Here is a 19,117-nt window from a genome sequence, read left to right as displayed (position 1 = left end):
TATGCATATGCTTGGTAAAATAAAATAAAAATCAACTTAATAAATAATATATTGATTTGTAATGTAACTTACCATTATTTAAAGATAGTTACTAAAAAATAAAACTTACATTTTACTAACATACCCTTCTATTTAATTGACTAGAAAATAAAAAGAAATATGTGATTGGTTATGTTTTCTTCTCATACTTCTCGCACTAAGATCATTTCTCACATGAGCTTAACCCTATATATATATATATATAGACAAAATATCAAAAGACGTCCTTTATGTTTGAACGTTTTTTCAATAGACGTCCTATAGCGAAAGAGATGGCAAAATACGTACTCGATGTTTCAAATCCCTTTCACGTTAAGTAAAGCCCTGCTCATCATTGATAGCTTTCCGAGATCCGCATGAAGTACGTCGGAGATCTGGTTATTACTTAGACCTAAATGCATTATACTCTGGAGATTCATAATCAACAGCGGAATCTCACAGGTGATTTTGTTATCAGTGAGTCTTTCTAACTTTCCGATGTCGGAAGGTAGTGAGGTTTGGCTGTGGGCGTTCGTTTGTGTTTTGATGGCATGTGATAGCTGGAGAGAAAGAGAGAGAGAGAGAGCATTTATTTTTTTAACATATATAATGAATATTACTTCATTTATTTTCAATTATTAAATAAATATGGGAATTTACAAAACTACCCTCGTGTGCGTTGCACATGATTGGATTTAACGAGAAAAATTAACGGGGTTAGTGCTAAAGGACTTAACGTGAAAAAATTGAAACATCGAGTATGTATTCAGCCATCTCTTTCGCTAAAGGACGTCTACTGAAAAAAACGTTCAAATATAAGGGGCATTTTTTGCTATTTTGTCCATATATATATATTAAGTGTTATTACATAACTCTAAAATTATTTAAGAACTTGAAAGAACTCTTAATAACTAAAGTATTTTATAAAAATTTTTGTATGTTAATGTTATTTGAATGTAGTTTTATCACTTTTTATACCTATATATACGATTACAATTATAAAAATTTGTTTTTACACATATCTAAATTTTTTACATAAATGTAATTTGTTGTTAAATAAATTTCACACATATATAAGCTTGTGATTTATATAAGTAATCAAAAATTTATATACAAAATATGGTAAAGCTAGTCTCAAACAATGTTAATACATGAAAAAAACTAAAAAAATGTTTGGTTGTTATGAGTTCTTAGAAGTTCTTAGCTTTTTTATAGTTATGAAATGATAATAACCCTATATATATATATATAAGATTATGTGGTTGACATTAAATTTGATTAAAAAATTAAGTAGCATAGAGAATAAAGATGTACAGTGATTACACTAATTTAAACGTCTGTTACACCTATGTAAAAAGTTACCTCGGTTCGTAAAAATCTGTATTTTTTGTACGTACATGTAATCTACATATATTACGTATATGTAAAAAAATTCAAACAAAAAATGTTTCCTTGAGTTTTTTCGAGTTTTTAAAACTCAAAGTCGTTCTCAAAATAAATCAATCACACATACACACACTATAGTCAAGAAATATAGCCCAGATTATGCGAGAGAAATGCTATTTTTGTTTTACAAATATTAATGCGTAACATATAAATTTAAAAAGTAAACAAGCTTACTAAAGCATATTCAAGAGCCCAGCTCAACTTTTTAGCTTGCTAAAATAAACTAGTCGAAATTGAGCTGTCCGGTTTAACTTCAAGCCCAAGCCCAGGCCCAACCTAACAAATCTTAGGTGTTGTTTGATTTTTAAGAGGTAAATGTCTGCAGTTTGCGAACCACATCTGCAGACATCTGTAGTAGAAGAGGTGGATTAAACCTGCAGTCTGCAAGAAGAAAACTGTTTGTTTTTTAACACATCTGCAAACTGTTAAAATAAACAGATATTTAAATAAACCAAATTTTTAAACATAAAAAAGGTCTTCAAACGACTTAAAATTCAACAATAATTGAAAAATAACTCTCAAGCTCTCGTAAGTCAAAACGAGCTAAGCTCAAGCTCGTTTACACAAAATAAACCTAAATTGATAAACATGACATCAATAACCAGTCTACGAACATCAATTAAACCTGATTTCAACAAATTCCGATCTTATAAACTTTCAATAGTATAATCCAATACACAAATTTAAACCGATTACATCACAAATCATACAAATATAGGTAAAGTACACAAATCAACAAAACAATAATTACCCGGACCGTAGCGATGTGTGGCAGTGGGCGGCGGAGGCGGCGGACCTGGGGCGGCGGAGGCGACAGAGATATGGGGTGGTCGGAGAGGGGGCGGCGGAGGCAGGGGAGGGGCGACGAAGGTGTAGGGTGGCTGGAGAGGGGACAACGGTAGCAGGGGAGGGGGCGGCGGAAGTGTGGGGTGGTCGGAAAAGGGGTGGCGGGTGGTCGGAAAGGAGGCGACATTGGAGAAGAGAGGAGAGGGGTGGAGGAGTTGCTAGGATTGATGGAAGGGTTCAAGTCTTATCCAAGAAGATGACGCGCACACGTTTTTTAATGAAATGTTTTTCGAAAAACAAACAGTCTTTAGACCATAACGTCTGCGTGGCACAAACATAAGAGGCCAGGAAGATGTTCAGACCAAAAACAAACACCACCTTAGTTATGAAAGCATATGCACATACATAAGAATCTATTAGATCAGACTGCAGATACTTTGAACACACAAACCTCTTTCAGAAAGATAAGACATGATAACCATTTTCCGTACAATTATGAACCTCTTTGAGACCACAAACAAAAAATAAAAAATAAGAAATAAAAAATAAAAAAATAAAAAAATACGGCTTTACATGAGTTTGGAGATCGCGACCATATTAAAGTTCATTGAGTTTGGATTTTAGGCTATCATTCCTTTGATCACTTTAGCCGCATCCTGCAACAAAAAAAAAATAAAAAAATACGGCTTTACATGATCAATTTGAATATAAAACAAAAACGACTTTAAGATCTAACACATCAAAGTAGAAGGATTTGAGTAATTACACAAGTGACTTTCAACGTGTTCAACCTGTTCGACTCGTTTGATTTTTGACTATAGAAATTAAACAAATTGATAGTAACCAAAATTGACCATAAATGAATCAAAGTTATCAGCTCTGGTTGAAAATCAAATCAATTCATGAAGGCAAAAGCCCAGAAATGGTTAAGATACATTACTAGCAAGCTCTAAGCTATTTTAGTTTATATAAAGTTAGGTAGGTTTTTGGTGGCATTTTGATCCGTTTATTTAATTGTGTTAGTTTGCCTTTATCTTAAACGGGTTAAATAAAAATAAAATAAAATAAAAACTAAAAAATTGGGTTTTAGTTTCTTGCAGAATTAGAGATAGAATAATACTAAGTTCAAAGCCCAACCATAAAAAGGAAGTCAAAACTGAAAGCCCAAAAAATAATAAAGGAAAAAACCATTTGAATCACAAACTCAAATTGAACACTCTTAACATACAATATTTGGTAACAAATTAGTCAAAGTTTTGGCCCAATATTAGATGATGCTAAAAGTTTCATTCATTTCAGTTTTTTGGCACCTGAAAAGGATGTAAAATTATTTTAAAAGTATCTATCCATGGTTTAAGAAGTTACCTGTAATAAGGTGGTCGGTGAAAGTGGTGCAGTTCTTCCATCAAGCTCAAATAGTTGCCCTGCAATTTATTATTATTTATAATTACTAATTAGCAAGTTGCAATATTGATATACATATGAGAAGTATTATATTGAAGAAGATGATCTCAAAGGATCTACAATGGATAACTAACCACCGAAGTGGTCCCGGGCTATGCCCCTCTCATGCTAATGCAATTAGCTAACAACTTACCTAATATCTCTCCTCCTTTCTAAATGACTATTAATCCTTATTTATAGAAATAGAAATTACACTTACCCCCTCCCACAATTACAAACAACTATTAAGTATTAAGTAATTAAGTAGAGTAAGATCTCTATCAATGCTTCCCCCATAACACAAGACTTGTCCTCAAGGCTTGATAGAAGACCCCACAGCCGGAAGAATAAACCCGTCAGCGCGGGAATCGTCCATATGCTCCAACTGACAATGCATCCCCTCGAAGCCATCAGATTCATCATCCCCCGAGCAACAAACACACGAAGTTTACCATCCGGACACCTATGAGTTGGACCGTAGGGCTGTCCACACTTGTAGCATAATCCTTTCTTGCGTTCCTCCCACTCGGTTCGAGATAAAGAACGAACTCCCCGATCACGACTGCCAATTGGCCGAAGCATCAACTGAACATCCTAGCCAAAGACATCGCATCCATGAAAGAAGATGGACGACGTAAACGAACCCTCGGTTTGACATCATCCTTCAAACCAGCGATAAAATACCCGATAGTTTGGGATTCCGTTAAACGAGGAACCAAGGACAACAAATACTCGAAATCATCTATGTAATCAAAGATTGAATCCGATTGCTGAATAGTAGCTAAATGTTCATAAGGATTCGGAATTTCTAGTCCGCTAAATCGTTGCAATAATTCGCCCTAAAATTCCTCCCAATAGAGAGAATCATTAACCTGAGTGACGATGGTGAACCAGTGTTGAGCGGTGCCCACCATGCTCAATTGAGCCAATCGAATGCGTGATTCCGCTGGCATGCCATTGATGTCGAAATAGAGGTTTGCCTTTTGGATCCACCCCTGAGGATCGAAACCATTGAACTCCGGTAACTTGACCTTCTTCACCACCCAAGGCAAACCAGACGGTGCAACATTATCAGAACTGGGATCGAACGGCAGTTGCGATGGAAACCCATCATTTCCGGAAAAACCAGATCCAGACGACGGAGAATCAATCGGTCTTTATCTTGTTGCTTCATCCAAGCGAGAACAGTTTTCTGAAATTCGCTCGATTCCGATCGAGCCGCAGCCAAAGATGCCTTAATCTCAGCAACATCTTGCTGTAATTGAACGATCTGTTGATCATGAGCATCGAGACGAGAGGTTTGATTCACCATAATCGAATATGAAATTGAAGAAATAAAATAGAGGAATTCAGAGATATAAACTGGAATGAGAAATCGGATTTAGATCTGAAAATCAGAACTGAAACTAATTGGATCTGAGATCCGAATGGGAGCACAGATCTGGAGTTTTGAAATTGAAAGGAAAACAGGTGCGAACACAGATGTGGAAGTTGAAGTTGAAAGGAAAGCAGAGGTGAGGCAGGTCGAACCAACGATAGATACTGAATTAGGAAATATAAAGATGATTGAAATGAAATGTTTAAACTACATTATTATATTATATTGAAGAAGATGATCTCAAAGGATCTACAATGGATAACTAACCACCAAAGTGGTCCCAGGCTATGCCCTCATGCTAATGCAATGAGCCTAACAACTTACCTAATATCTCTCCTCCTTTCTAAATGACTTAATCCTTAGTTATAGAAATAGAAATTACACTTACCCCCTCCCACAATTACAAACGACTATTAAGTATTAAGTAATTAACTAGAGTAAGATCTCTATCAATTTTCCTACTCCCTCTTCTCTTCCAGGTAACAAGTTTCATACACATGTGTGGATCAGAGAACTATAGTGAATCTGCAATGTATAGAATTTATGATATATGAATACACATAAATTCACGCACATAAACATAAATTTATGATATATTAATTTAAGTATTTTCACATAAACATGCAATAGTCTTGTAGAAACTTCAATAAATACAGAAAAAACAAGTTTTATTATTTTTTAAAAATTTGGAAGAGCTTCTATACAATTTTAGGAGTATTTCCGTAAAAGAAAAATAATAATAAACACGTCGGGAGAATATATATATATTTTTTTCACATCGACAAAAATTCATGTTGCATATGTAGCAGCCTGTGTAAAAATGCAGGTAGCATATGTAAGATGCGATAATGGTAGTTTTTGTTATATTTTTTTAATCTCTCGCTGTCTTAATTTATTTTATTTTATTTTTATTAAAATTCTCCTAAAAGTGTATAGAAGCTCTTCCAAATTTTTTTAAAAACAAAAAAAAACATGTTTTTAGGGTGGTTCTCAAAGTTCTCACAACTAATAGGGGTTCTCAAAATAATCTAACCCTATATATATATATATATATATATGTATATACATATATATGTATGTATGTATGTATGTATGTGTATGTGTGTGTGTGTGTGTGTGTGGATGGATGGAGAGGGGGGGGGGTGTTTACCCTTTACGCATGCAAAGCAGATGAAATGATCATTCACATCGTCCGAAGTCTGCATAAAGAAATGTAAATTTGAATTAAATGTAGCCATCTTTATATATATAAAAAAAATCATCCAACACAAAAACAGATTCACCATATTCTAAGTGCTACTTAAATGTCCGTACTAAATCAATAAACTAAAATTAGGCTCATTAAACTTGATTGTTCACTTCACTCAAATCGATAATAAAAGAGTTCACCAGAGTGAAATCGATAATAAAAGAGTTCACCAGAGTGAAATCGATAATAAAAGAGTTCACCAGAGTGAAATCGATAATAAAAGAGTTCACCAGTGACTGGTAAAATCATCAAGCATTACATTTATATAGCCATAATCTTAAATCTTAAAAGAATTAATTCACCTCAGTCTCACGAGCAGCTACTGCATCTGAATGTGCAACTTCCATTTCCCTATCATTTTCAAGATAAACAGCACGCTGTACACAAAATAAGAAAGGCGTATTATGTATATAAAAAAGAATAGCAAAACACAAAATTTAATCATCCAGTTCACAGCATCAATAGTATGTTCATAATAACATAATACCTCCGTTGGATCCATATTTGCAGTAGATTTGTAAAACCTATCCAAGAATGAATTCTCAACTGTCAACAAACACCGATAATGCTAATGACATAAAACACAGGATATCAATAAAGTTAAAAATGAAATGAACGGCTTATCAAGTTTATCTCAGAGGTATAGCATGAAGAAGTCCAATTGTTCCACATGCATTTCCCACTGTTTGTCTCATAAAGTAAACTCCATCACAAGGATTCTGCAGTCACACATGATTCTAATTTCTAATCATACATGAAAATAAACAAGACTGCGCAAATATGTCTTTAACTAGAAAGAAAAATTTACAGAAATATAAGTTTTTATGGTGATTTTGAATAAGTGCTACCTGTTTAATATTATTGTCCTTCTCTAATCTTTCTTTTTCGCTCTGAAAATATACAAAGTAAAAACAGTTCATGAATATGCACATTAAGATTTTTTTTTTAAAATAAAAGTTTACAGAACAAACCTCGGGTGTGATAGGGTAAAGAAATAGCACAGCAAGTACTGGCTTGGGGACCATTTCCAAAAGTTCTTCATCCAATCCATACACATCATTGCATTCTACCTCACCAGGAGGAACACCAAGGCCCCAAAGAAACTGTACAAACATAATGCATAACTTTAAAATCAATTTTTCATTCACATGGTGGAGGAGTTAATAGATGAAATACACGGAAACCATTTATTCACGAACTTAGAATTAAGTCTTCAAACCATTTATAAGAAGTTTCTACTGGTATTCTTTAATGACACCATCATTTACAGCAGACATTGGGAGGACCACTTTGGAAGCCATCCAAGGAGAATATTCGGGTCATATCCAAGTAGATTTGTCAGAGAAGTAAGGCCTATTAGCCTCCACCGAAAACCATATAAGATATTTCATAGATTACCGATATTATAAAAGGTTTGTATGAGTTATGGGAACAACAAAACCACTTTAGCATGTCTGCTGAAGGAAGGAAGTGAGTGGGTTGGGGGAACATTACGAAGTTTGAAACAACAATTACACAATCCCAGTATTAGTTCTACAAAACTTGGATTAACTTTTTTTGTTGAAACTAAAGCTTCAGGGGTCGATTTGGGTGAGGTTGCAAGCAAGAAAAAATATATCATTGAAAGACGAAAAGGGTACTAATTAATGACAAACACCGAGTCTGGTGAGTTGAAGCTGCTTTCTTTAAAAGTTCCAAATAAAAGAATGGTGATGAGAAGCAACAGCATATCATCAAAGAACTAGTTCAAATGTTCAATAAACAGACAGTAGAGTAGAAGATAATACAAAACATCGGTGGAGTATAACGGCTTGCAACAATGATTTTTGGACTCTCTAAACAAATTGGGGAAATCATCATATCCATGAGGTCAAAGATATTAAGAGCAGTTGACACAAAGTCATTTTAAGTTATCACGCAAAGCAACCACCTCATAACATTTGTTGCTATACAACTTGTACTTACAAAACCCAGTATGTGAGGTTATATAGAGAAATAGCTAGCTAAGCTTAAAAGAATGATCTTTTACAATATAAATGAGATAAACTAGAGGGTAAGTAAAGTAACCCTCTTATTCGTGTCTTATCCATTGATTTATGTTCATAGCATAGCGAGTTTTGATTAATGCTTATTATAAATTAGCATAAAATAACAAAATAAATATCGAATAAATCATGCGATGTGTAGAAACCGATGTTCTAAACCTCTGCCACAAACTTATCAACTCAAATTCAATGCTAAGGATTGCTACAGTAGCATATCAGATCGATTATTATAAGAGGAAATGAAACAAACAAAGGAAGGACAGAAGATCGAAATTCAAATCAAAAGTAGATGGAGAAGAAACCTGATTCAGGGTTAGCTCCCAGTGGAAGCCATCTTTTAGCAGAAGGAACAGTTGTTGATTGTTCGAGGTTGCCTGTTTTAAGATAGAAGAGAATATTGTAGTTATTAAGGGGTTGTTTGGGATTCCTTATTTCAACTCCTTATACCTTGTGACTTAAAAAAATCCCTATACCTTATACCTTGTGACTTTAAAAAATAGTCTTTGGTTTTCTTGTTATACGAGAGGAAATATTGATAAGTTACAGATTTGTAACTTATGACTTATCCTTATAAGTTATAAAAATAAGAAATCCCAAACAGCCCCTACTTTCATTCTCGTTTGGAATGGTAAATAGAATTTGAATCATTAATGCATTATATATATCCTAGGCGGGTGCCCACGTGATGTGGCGGGTGTTTAAACACAGACCTTGTTAATTACGTAACACTTATGAGTGTTTATGGCTATGGTTTGGTTTAAAACCGTGAAACAGTTTAAACTGGATATTAGTGTGGTTTCATAGTTGATATTTTTTACTTTTGGTAGGTTGATAAGTTTCAAAATTTTCAAACTGTAGTCAATGGTTTGGTTCGCGGTTTATATCGAAAACCGACCATATGAAATCAGACCAAACTGTAAATGTTGAATTCATTTTAATTTCTTTTATTGTTTAGTATTAGATATGTTTTGTTATATATATTAGATATAGTTAAAATACAATTGAACAAAGTCTTTTAACATGCAGGTAAACTTGGATGTAACAACTATATATTAATCTAATTCCAGTATGATTTGTAGTAATGTTTGTTCTTATTATTATTTCGTGTCTAAGGTCTTTCATTTATGTGCCTAAAATTATCATTTTTCATATTATGATCCTCTAAGGTATCCTATCTTGTTGATTCTTAGTTTAGATTGATGGTATAGTTAAATTAATAATTATTTTAAACATTTATTATCATAGGTTAAACTGTGAAACCAAACCGGAACCATACCGTAAGTAATAGTTTGGTTTCAATTTTCAATGACTGAGTTTTGGTTTTGGACGACAAAAACGACACTAAAGTTAGGCTCACAAGTTTAACTTAAAAACCATCAGAATCAGCATTGAACATCCCTACGTAACATATTAATTTGTTTAAATTTTAAAAATTATAACAATATCATATTCAAATTAAAGAGAATAAAATGTTCGTTTTTATGGTATAACTTTTCTATGAAAATATTAACGTATGAAAAAGTTATTGTCGTTTAACAATCATGGGTGGGAAGTTAGTTTAAAATTGAAATTAAAAAACATAATATGGTTAAAGATGAGGGGGTAAACTTGTAAGTTGGATAAATTATGGTTATGTTTAAAAGACAAGTTTACCTCTATTAACACATTTACTTTACGCATTAGAATTTGTAAAACTCTTAAAACAAGTGTCTTAATTTACCCTTATCTCATGTACTATATATAGTATATAGATATAGATAAACTTGGATATAACAACTTTATATTAATCTAATTCCAGTATGATTGGGTAAACTTGTAAGTTGGATAAATTATGGTTATGTTTAAAAGACAAGTTTAACCCTATTAACATATGTACTTTATGCATTAGAATTTGTAAAACTCTTAAAATAAGTATCTTAATTTACCATTGTCTCATTTATTATATATAGTATAGATATAGTTAAACTTGGATATAACAACTTTATGTTAATCTAATTCCAGTATGATTTGTAGTAATGTTTGTTCTTGTTATTATTTCGTGTGTTAGGTTTTCCATTTGTGTGGCTAAAATTATCATTTTTCATATTATGATCCTCTAAGGTATCCTATTTGTTGATTCTTAGTTTGGATTGATGGTACAGTTAAATTAATAATTATTATAAACATTTATTATCATAGGTTAAACTGTGAAACCAAACCGGAACCATACCGTAAGTAATAGTTTGGTTTCAATTTACAATGACTTAGTTTTGGTTTTGGACGACAAAAAACGTTATTAACGTTAGGCTCACAAGTTTAACTTAAAAACCATCAGAATCGGCATTGAACGCCCTTACGTAACATATTAATTTGTTTAAATTTTATTAAATTATAACAATGTCATATTCAAATTAAAGAGAATAAAATGTTTGTTTTTACGGTATAATTTTTCTACAAAAATATTAACGTATGAAAAAGTTAATGTTGTTTAAAAATCATGGGTGGAAAGTTAGTTTAAAATTAAATTAAAAACATAATATGGTTAAAGATGAGGGAGTAAACTTATAAGTTGGATAAATTCTGGTTATGTTTAAAATACAAGTTTATCCCTATTAACACATGTACTTTATGCATTAGAATTTGTAAAGACTTTAAAATCAAGTGTCTTAATCTACCCTTGTCTCATGTATTAGATATAGATAAACTTGGATATAACAACTTTATATAAATATAATTCCAGTATGATTTGTAGTAATGTTTGTTCTTGTTATTATTTCGTGTCTTAGGTCTTCCATTTGTGTGGCTAAAATTATCATTTTCATATTATGATACTCTAAGGTATCTTATCTTGTTGATGCTTAGTTAGGATTGACGGTACCATTAAATTAATAATTATTTTAATCATTTATTATCATAGCTTATATTGTGAAACCAAACCGGAACCATACCGTAAGTAACAATTTGGTTTCAATTTGCAATGACTAAGTTTTGGTTTTGGATGACAAAAAACGATACTAACGTTAGGCTCACAAGTTTAACTTAAAAACCATCAGAATCGTCATTGAGCACCTACGTAACATATTAATTTGTTTAAAATTTAAAATTATAACAATATCATACTCAAATTGAAGAGACTAAAATGTTCGTTATTGTAGGATAATTTTTCTACAAAAATATTAACTTATGAAAAAGTTATTGCGGTTTAAAAATCATGGGTGGGAAGTTAGTTTTAAATTGAAATTAAAAACATAATATGGTTAAAGATGAGGGGGTAAACTTGTAAGTTGGATAAATTATGGTTATGTTTAAAAGACAAGTTTACCTCTATTAACACATTTACTTTACGCATTAGAATTTGTAAAACTCTTAAAACAAGTGTCTTAATCTACCCTTGTTTCATGTATTAGATATAGGTAAATTTGGATATAACAACTTTATACATATATTCCACTATGATTTGTAGTAATGTTTGTTCTTGTTATTATTTTGTGTCTTAGGTCTTCCATTTATGTGGCTAAAATTATCATTTTTCATATTATGATTCTCTAAGGTATCCTATCTTGTTGATGCTTAGTTAGGATTGATGGTACCGTTAAATTAATAATTATTTTAAACCTTTATTATTATAGCTTAAACTGTGAAACCAAACCGGAACCATACTGTAAGTAACAGTGTTTAAATTTTCAATGACTGAGTTTTGGTTTTGGACGACAAAAAACGATACTAATGTTAGGCTCACAAGTTTAACTTAAAAACCATCAGAATCGGCATTGAACGCCCCTACGTAACATATTAATTTGTTTAAATTTTAAAAAATTATAGCAATATCATATTCAAATAAAGAGAATAAAATGTTCATTTTTATGGTATAATTTTTCTCTTTAAAAATATTAACGTATGAAAAAGTTATTTTCGTTTAAAAATCATGGGTGGGAAGTTAGTTTAAAATTGAAATTAAAAACATAATATGGTTAAAGATGAGGGGGTAAACTTGTAAGTTAGATAAATTATGGTTATATTTAAACGACAAGTTTAACCCTATTAACACATATAATTTATGCATTAGAATTTGTTAAACTCCTAAAATCAAGTGTCTTAATTTACCCTTGTCTCATGTATTATATATAGTATAGATATTAAAAGGTAAATAGCGGTTACCTCACATTACATACTGTTCATTAAAAGTCCTAACTTCTTTGCAGATTGTATAAGTCTTAAGAGCAATTGGCAGTTACCTCACGTGACATCTCACATGACATACAGATTGTACAGATCTGTAACGCCAGCAAATTTTCGTTAAAAGGATCTATGTGTTGTAGAGTTTGTATTTTTACTGAGACTCGATCTGGCCTTCCTCGGGGACCTCTTTGTCTTTCTTGTAAGCCTATTTAGTTAACGTTTAATCCAAGAAATCATAATTTATAAGTGGAAGGGCCTAGATGTAAAATTTTTATAACATAAACCCTAACTTGCTTCCATCCTCCTAATTTCCGATCGGCAGCCATGGGAGGTCTCCTCCTCGATTTCCGTGCAGGTTTCAGCCATTCTCCGGCCTCCCAAGTCTAATTCAAGGTCGGTTCTATCATCATACAACTCTTTTTCACCATTAAAACCTTTGTTGAACATGTTAGGGTTGAGTTTTGATTAAAATAGTTTCTGACAGATTCGTACTCGTTTATTGTTTAAACAGTAACTCGATGAAAATTTATTGTTTTTGATAGATTCTCGATTCCATGTTATTCTACTTTGAGTCTAGTTTCCAGAAAGGTATAATATGTAATTTTTGGACGAGATTTGAATGGTTTTTATGATTTTATAAGATTGAGTGTCAAAGCTGATGTGGGATGACGGATTCTGGTCTGTCTTCCCGACATCATAACTCTTTTTCGACAAGTTCAAATTGGTTGGTTCCACTTCTGTAACTTAATATTTTGAGTTAGGAATCAAACCCAATTGGAATCGTTTACATTGGTTAGGTAATGTTTTTATAAAAATAAAACCATTTTGTTGCGCACTGAAAAAGCTGCACGTACCTTTCTGTGTTGGAGGAATTTTTATGATTTTTATGTGCACTAGAAAAATATAATAAAAATATCTTTATAAACCTAAGACATTAATTAAACCCTGATAAAAATTTCATAATTTATTTCTATTGTTTTCCTATGAAATAAAATACACTTTTGCATGCTAAAATCTGCTCCTTATACTCGACATTGATCAATTCTTTCGGTTTAGGACTTAACCGGTGGCTGACCAATTGAGGTCCTTTCGGGGCTGTTTTAATTGAAGTTCTTGCTCTATCATCTTTCTAAGTATGTTTTGTATATCATACTTTTTGCGTGCTAAAATTTGCATACTAGACTCGTTATTTATCGAAACCTTCGTTTTAGGCTTAATCAGTGGCTGTCCAATTGTGTTCTTTTGGGGCTATTTAAAGTGAGGATTTTTCTCCATCATCTTCCTAGGTATGTCATAAGTATCATACTTTACTATCGTGAGCAATGAAGCTCGTTTGATTAGTCAATTGTCGATAGATTGAAAACTAGGATTTCGGTTGTCTAGTTTGTTGATTGTTGCATTTAACGTGTTTTTTTGAGGGGATTAACACCCAATTCTGATTGTGTATCCTCGGTATGTTATACAGGCTATGAAAAACTTAATTTTTATGTTAATCGGGCTGAATTGGTTGTCGGTTGCTCAAACGGGTCGTTACAACGCAAATTCGCGTTTAATTGGTAGTTTGTGTGTTGTACAAGTGAATTGTCGACCCATTCAACTCGTGTAGTTTCGTGTGGACTTGTTGGCTGTAATTATACTTAATTTTGTCCACATGGGGCTGAGTTGATTGCTATTTGCATAAACAACTCGTTAACGCGCTTATTCGATACAATTAATAACTTTCGGGTGTAGATTGGAAATCATTTATCCCCGGAATTAGCTAAGGGTGGTTTTGGAAAATACAAGGCCTCGGGGGCTGATGTAATTGGATTTGGTATGGATGTGGCTTTAGGTCAATCAAATCATGTTACAATGCCTCGTAGTCGGTACGGTTTAGTTAGTAATCTTTGTGTGCAATCCGACAGGCTTGTGATTTGTGGATTGGCTTAGAGGTTCTCTAACTCGTTGGTATTTGCATGGCTCGTGTCAGGTGAGTTCATGATCCCCCTTTACCTTTTTATGTTTTGGGCTAGAACACACACCTACTACGGTTTTTACTCGTTATATTGTTTAAATGATCATGCGTTAACTTAATTGTATTATTATACATCTTGGGATGATTTATATATATATATATATATATATATATATATATATATATTACTCTATGGCCTACGATTGTTAATGTTATTTAGTTCCTTGTGACTAAGATATACGTGAGTAGGCTTATTGATGTGGGAGCCTTATTATTATTTGTACCTCTATGGAACTAGGTGTGGACTGTATTCTATGCCTTAGGATATTTTGAACTCATTTTGGTCATAAATTCCTTAATGGTTATATATGTTGTTTATGGTCTAGATTCGAGGATGTTATTAGGCCCGGAACTAATTGAGTAAGAGTAGACCTACTTACTTTAGTTCATATTTTGAATGATATATATATATATATATATATATATATATATATATATATATATATATATATATGTTACCTTATATCCTACGATTGTTGATATTAATTAGTTCATTATGACTAAGATTTATGTGAGTATGCCTACTGTGTGTGGATGTACGGTGCATGTGGCCAGGTCAACTATACTACTCGGGTTCTTAAATCTCGTGGGGGGTTCTTAAACCCGTTGGGGGGGGGGGGGAGACCCGTGCTGCATGTGTGTGTATGGTGATTGTGGCTGGGCCAACTATACTACTCGGGTTCTTAAATCCCGTGGCGGGTTCTTAAATCCTATGGGGGGAGGTCTGTGCTGCATGTGTGTGCATGGTGATTGTGGCCTGGCCAACTATACTACTCAGGTTCTTAAATCCTGTGGCGGGTTCTTAAATCCCATTGGGGGAGGCTCGTTGCATAATCATCATTAAAATGGGTTCTTAAATCCCGTATCATGTGCTTATGTCATACAGTGTTCGGGTCAACTATACTACTCGGGTTCTTAAATCCCGTGGCGGGTTCTCAAATCCCGTAGGGGGAGACTCGTATGCTTGTTCGACTGTGGATATATTATTTTGTTATTATTTATTATTTATTTACTTATTTATCATTTATTCCTTCGCCTATTATTCCATATACTGTTTTATACCTATAACCTTTGAATTGATTTATCAATATTGTTTATTTAAAATATGAACTCACTCACCTGAAGCTGACTTTGTGTGTATGTTAGTTTGATGTGCAGGTTAAGGATTGGAGATTACCGCTTGGACGTGCTAGAGACTACTCGGACGGTTGAAGGCATTCCTAGTCGAGACCTTCTAAATAAAAAGGAATGAGGAACCGTGTGTGGATCTAGATCGTTGATTACAACGTGATGTTCACGATGTCGATACGATTAATATGAAGTAGATACCGTTAGTGTGTGTTTGTGTGTCAAACAACGTGCTAGACATCACAAGTCGCAAACCAGTCAACAGAATTCTAGTTTTCACAACATCAACAATTGACCAACCTAACGAATGCCAAAATTCACGATACTCAAGTATGATATACAAGACATACCTAGGAAGATTATGGAGAAAAAACCATAACCAAAACAGCCCTGAAAATGCTTGAATGGATAGCCACCCGGTAAGCCTAAAACATGCGATTTAACAATCAATACAAGAGATATAATAACCAATTAAGGTGTAAAAGACTTGTACGAACATGGGACTAACCTTCAATTGGAGTTTTACACCCTAATCTTGTCTGCACAAAAGAAAAACGAGGGGTTTGGGGCTGCTGCTTGCTGCCGATCGGACACAAGAAAGGGGGTGTTAGGGTTTTGATTATGTTATAAAACTTTTACATTCTAGCCCCTCCAATTAGAAAGAACTAACAACTAGGTTATAAAGTTAAACAATTTTAACGTACCGGAAATATGAGAGGGTCATCGAGGAAAGCCGGATAAGTCCCGAGAGATGAACATACTTTACATGCTTTAAAACTTTTATCAGAAATTAACGGGCGTTACAAGTCCACCCCCCTTACAATGGGATTCGTCCCTGAATCCCGATGCGACAGGAACAACTGCGGGTAGAGTTTTATCATCTCGTCTTCGGACTCCCAAGTAGCCTAGGAACCCTCACGGTGCCTCCACTGTACCTTCACCTGTCTAACCATCTTATTCCTCAAACACCTTTCCTGACGGTCAAAAATCGCGATAGGTTCCTCGATGTAATTCAACTTACTATCAAGTTCAATGTCATCAAGAGGCACATGGGCCTCCTCATCTGCTAAACATTTCCTCAAATGAGACACGTGAAAAGTAGGATGAATCCCCGCGAGCTCGTCGGGCAATTCCATCCTATACGCAACCTCACCGACACGGGACAATATACGGAACGGGCCAATGAACCTCGGACTAAGCTTCCCCCCTTACGAAAATGAATGATGCCCTTACAAGGAGAAACTTTTAGCATAACTCGATCACCAGCCTCGAACATAATAGGCCTCCGCCTTTTGTCTGCATAGGATTTTTTTTTCTTTTGACGATCCTGGGCAGCCTTCATAAAAGCCTTAATCTTATCGAGCTTCTCAGTCATAGCCTCAACCACCTCCAAACTACCCAACTGTTTTTGACCAATGGAGCCCCAACAAACCGGAGTCCTACACCTACACCCATACAACATCTCAAACGGCGGCATCCCAAAAAATGGCGTGGTAACTATTATTATAAGAAAATTCGACAAACGGTAGATGACGATCCCAACTACCACCAAAATCGATAATGCAAGCCCACAACATATCCTCGAGAGTCTGTATGGTCCTCTCGGATTGACCATCCGCCTACGGGTGATAAGAGGTACTAATGAGGAGTTTGGTACCCATCTCCTCACGAAACTTCTTCGAAAACCTAGAGGTAAAACGCGTATCCCTATCCGAAATAATAGATACCGGCACCCCGTGCCTAGAAACGATTTCACGAACAAATACATCGGTCAACTGCTCGGAATTATAAGTTTCTCGAATCGGCAAGAAGTTAGCGCTCTTAGTCAATCTATCCATGATTACCCAAATAGTGGCATAGCTACCCCTAGGAGTACGAGGCAGTTTAGTCACAAAATCCATTGTAAGATGCTCCCACTTCCACTCTAGTATTTCCAGGGGTTGAAGTTTCCCGAAAGGCTTCTGGTGCTCAGCCTTAACTTGTAGACACCTCAAACACTTACTCACATACTGAGCCACCTCATACTTCATCGCAGGTCACCAATAATTCTTCTTAAGGTCTTGGTACATCTTGGTCGCGCCCGGATGAATGGAATAGCACGACTTGTGTGCCTCATCCAATATCTTACTCCTGAATCCCCTATACCTGGGTACCCATAAACGACCGTCCTTATACTTCACCCTGTCACCGACGTCTTCCAACAATTTTTCATGACCCCAAATACGTTCTGACATAATCCATTCCACCTACAAAGCTTCATTCTGAACAATGGCTATCTGTTTCAAAATATCGGGCTTGAGAATAAGCTAGTAAGATTTCACGCGAATAGGTTTCGGTCTCTCCTTCCGGCTCAACGTGTCGGCTACCACGTTAGCCTTACCGGGATGGTACATAATCTCCAAATCATAATCCTTAATCAATTCCAGCCACCGACGCTGAGTCGATGCACATCTGCATGCTACCGTCCTTCTTCTTGACGAACAGGATCGGGGCACCCCAAGGTGAGATGCTCGGTCGAATGAAGCCCTTGTCGAGCAAGTCTTCCAATTGAGCCATAAGTTCTTTCATTTCATTTGCTGCTAGACGGTAAGGGGCTCGAGCAATGGGTTTTGTACCCGGCACAAGATCTATCAGGAACTCGACCTCGCGGTCCAGCGGCACATCTGACAAATTATCTGGAAAAACATCCGGGAAATCCCGAACAATAGGAACATCACCAACGGTAGTCACTTCGATATTCACGTTTATAGCATACGCCAGATACGCCCCGCAACCTCGCTGCATGAGTTTTCCCGCTTTAATCATGGATATGATATGCGGCGTCGCACCATTCCGATCACCGAAGACCGTAATTTGGGTCCCATCCGGGGACCTTAGACGTACAATTTTTTTTTACCACAAATGATCTGAGCATCAACACTCGCGAGCCAGTCCATCCCAAGCTCCACATCGAAACAGCCAAGCAGCATCAAGTACAGCCGCACCGGAAATCTATTCCCAGACAACTCGATGGAACAACCCTGAATAGCCCTAGACACGGAAACGGACTTTCCTAGGGCGACCTCAACCTCAAACACATCGACTACGCGCTCGGGTGATTTATTCAACGAGGAACAGAAAGCGGTAGATACAAAACTTCTACTGGCACCCGAATTAAAAAAGACAGAAGCCTGTAATTCATCAAGTAAAAAGGTACCTGGGATAACATTACACTCCTACTTAGCTAACAGTTACACATACATTCTTGAAGGAGCGAGGAATTTAAGTGGTCAAGTACAAAGGAACCCAGAGTGACAGCATGCTACACCTCAGCTAAATAATTACGCGCAAAGCAGTTCGAGAGGATGAGAAACATACGGGAGAATTTAAGGAGTGAGATAAACTTTAACGCTAACGACACGAGCGTTAGCTATATCATATCCGTACAAAGACAGAACCCTAACACAGTCAAG

At 35.0% G+C, this 19,117-nt stretch overlaps 1 pseudogene across 1 annotated transcript; it reads right to left on the bottom strand.

The window, feature by feature from the left end:
* Nucleotides 1–2,819: 2,819 nt before the first annotated feature.
* On the bottom strand, nt 2,820–18,470 carry LOC143613941 (ubiquitin carboxyl-terminal hydrolase 3-like; annotated as a pseudogene). The gene is made up of 10 exons (XR_013150211.1): nt 18,281–18,470; nt 8,673–8,739; nt 7,292–7,436; nt 7,169–7,210; nt 6,938–7,039; nt 6,808–6,866; nt 6,623–6,697; nt 6,222–6,270; nt 3,616–3,674; nt 2,820–2,906 (listed from the first exon to the last, which is right to left on the bottom strand). The product of XR_013150211.1 is annotated as a ubiquitin carboxyl-terminal hydrolase 3-like (transcript).
* Nucleotides 18,471–19,117: the final 647 nt, after the last annotated feature.

Source organism: Bidens hawaiensis, unplaced genomic scaffold, assembly GCF_021521415.1.
Source record: "Bidens hawaiensis isolate Kalapana, Puna unplaced genomic scaffold, B.hawaiensis_p1.1 tig00038568_1, whole genome shotgun sequence".
NCBI classification, from domain to species: Eukaryota; Viridiplantae; Streptophyta; class Magnoliopsida; order Asterales; family Asteraceae; genus Bidens; species Bidens hawaiensis.
This window is presented reverse-complemented; position numbering and strand designations above follow the sequence as displayed.